Source organism: Arachis ipaensis, chromosome B8 (assembly GCF_059453495.1).
Source record: "Arachis ipaensis isolate K30076 ecotype BB chromosome B8, ASM5945349v1, whole genome shotgun sequence".
In the NCBI taxonomy this organism is placed as follows: domain Eukaryota; kingdom Viridiplantae; phylum Streptophyta; class Magnoliopsida; order Fabales; family Fabaceae; genus Arachis; species Arachis ipaensis.
This window is the reverse complement of record NC_142443.1, coordinates 114211658-114214365: the sequence shown is the minus strand read 5'-3', so window position 1 is coordinate 114214365 and position 2708 is coordinate 114211658. Positions and strand designations below refer to the sequence as shown.

The 2708-nt window shown below is 40.3% G+C and overlaps 1 non-coding gene across 1 annotated transcript; it reads right to left on the bottom strand.

Moving 5' to 3' along the window:
- Positions 1–936: 936 nt before the first annotated feature.
- Positions 937–1044, bottom strand: LOC148549317 (small nucleolar RNA R71). Its single transcript, XR_015897490.1, has one exon. It is a non-coding gene; the product is annotated as a small nucleolar RNA R71 (small nucleolar RNA).
- Positions 1045–2708: the final 1664 nt, after the last annotated feature.

The window sequence follows — 2708 nt, the reverse complement described above, 5'->3', positions numbered from 1 at the left end:
TTTTCAAAACTATCTAACTAACTCTCTCTCTCTAATTTTCGAAAATATCTTCCCTCTTTTTCAAAAATTTCTTTTTTATTAACTAATTATTTTTATTTTTTATTTAAAAAAAAAAAATTTTTTTCGAAAAAAATACTAACATTTTTCAAAAACCATTTTCGAAAATCACTAACTCTTTTTCAAAAATATTTTCGAAAATTCTCCCTCTCCCATCTCATTCTATTTATTCATTCAAATCCTAACATCTCATCTCACATCTCTAGCCTCCTCACAGTTGTGTTTCTGTCATTATACTACATTCTTTGTCTCCCCCTCTTCTTCTACTCACACAGGGATCCCTATACTGTGGTATAAAGGATCTTCATTATTATTATTATTTTTCTGTGCCTTCTTCTTTGTCATATGAGCAGGAGCAAGGATAAGAACATTCTTGTGGAAGCAGATCCAGAACCTGAAAGGACTCTGAAGAGAAAATTAAGAGAAGCTAAAATACAACAATCCAGAGATAACCTTTCAGAAATTTTCGAACAGGAAAAGGAGATGGCAGCCGAAAATAATAATAATGTAAGGAAGATGCTTGGTGACTTTACGGCACCTAATTCCAATTTACATGGAAGAAGCATCTCCATTCCTGCCATTGGAGCAAACAACTTTGAGCTGAAACCTCAATTAGTTTCTCTGATGCAGCAGAACTGCAAGTTTCATGGACTTCCATCTGAAGATCCTTTTCAGTTCTTAACTGAATTCTTGCAAATATGTGATACTGTTAAGACTAATGGAGTAGATCCTGAAGTCTACAGGCTCATGCTTTTCCCTTTTTCTATAAGAGACAAAGCTAGATTATGGTTGGATTCTCAACCCAAAGACAGCCTGAACTCTTGGGATAAGCTGGTCACGGCTTTCTTAGCCAAGTACTTTCCTCCTCAAAAGCTGAGCAAGCTTAGAGCTGATGTTCAAACCTTCAGACAGAAAGAAGGTGAATCCCTCTATGAAGCTTGGGAAAGATACAAACAGTTGACCAAAAAGTGTCCTTCTGACATGCTTTCAGAATGGACCATCCTAGATATATTCTATGATGGTTTATCTGAGCTATCAAAAATGTCACTGGACACTTCTGCAGGTGGATCCATTCACCTAAAGAAAACGCCTGCAGAAGCTCAAGAACTCATTGACATGGTTGCTAATAACCAGTTCATGTACACTTCTGAAAGGAATCCTGTGAGTAATGGGACGCCTATGAAGAAGGGAGTTCTTGAAGTTGATACTCTGAATGCCATATTGGCTCAGAACAAAATATTGACTCAGCAAGTCAATATGATTTCTCAGAGTCTGCATGGAATGCAAGCTGCATCCAACAGTAGTCAAGAGGCATCTTCTGAAGAAGAAGCCTATGATCCTGAGAACCCTGCAATAGCAGAGGTAAATTACTTAGGTGAACCTTATGGAAACACCTATAACTCAACATGGAGAAATCATCCAAATTTCTCATGGAAGGATCAAAAGCCCCAACAAGGCTTTAATAATGGTGGAAGAAACAGGTTTAGCAATAGCAAGCCTTTTCCATCATCAACTCAGCAACAGACAGAGAACTCTGAACAAAATGCTTCTAATTTAGCAAATCTAGTCTCTGATCTATCTAAGGCCACTGTAAGTTTCATGAATGAAACAAGGTCTTCCATTAGAAATCTGGAAGCACAAGTGGGCCAGCTGAGTAAAAGGATCACTGAAATCCCTCCTAGTACTCTCCCAAGCAATACAGAAGAGAATCCAAAAGGAGAGTGCAAGGCCATTGACATAAGCGCCATGGCCGAACCTGTGAGGAGAGGAGAGGACGTGAATCCCAAGGAGGAAGACCTCCTGGGATGTCCAGTGGTCAATAAGGAGCTTCCCTCTGAGGAACCAAAGGACTCTGGGGCTCATCTAGAGACCATAGAGATCCCATTGAACCTCCTTATGCCCTTCATGAGCTCTGATGAGTATTCCTCTTCTGAAGAGAATGAGGATGTTACTGAAGAGCAAACTGCCAAGTTTCTTGGTGCAATCATGAAGCTGAATGCCAAATTATTTGGCATTGATACTTAGGAAGTTGAACCTCCCTTGTTCATCAATGAACTAAGTGATCTGGATCAACTGACATTGCCTCAGAAGAGACAGGATCCTGGAAAGTTCATAATATCCTGTACCATAGGCACCATGGTCTTTAAGGCTCTGTGTGACCTTGGTTCAGGAATAAACCTCATGCCCCTCTCTGTAATAGAGAAACTGGGAATCTATGTGGTGCAAGCTGCTAAAATCTCATTAGAGATGGCAGACAGCTCTAGAAAACAGGCTTATGGACAAGTAGAGGACGTATTAGTAAAGGTTGAAGGCCTTTACATCCCTGCTGATTTCATAGTTCTGGATACTGGAAAGGAAGAGGATGAATCCATCATCCTAGGAAGACCTTTCCTGACCACAGCAAGAGCTGATTGATGTTGACAGAGGTGAAATAGTCCTTCAATGGAATGAGGACTCCCTTGTGTTTAAAACTCAAGGATCTCCCTCTGCAACCATGGAGAGGAAGCAGAAAAAGCTTCTCTCAAGGCAGAGTCAACCAGAGCCCCCACAGTCAAACTCTAAGTTTGGTGTTGGGAGGCCACAACCAAACTCTAAGTTTGGTGTTGAACTCCCATATCCAAACTCTAAGTTTGGTGTTGGAGAGTCTCAAC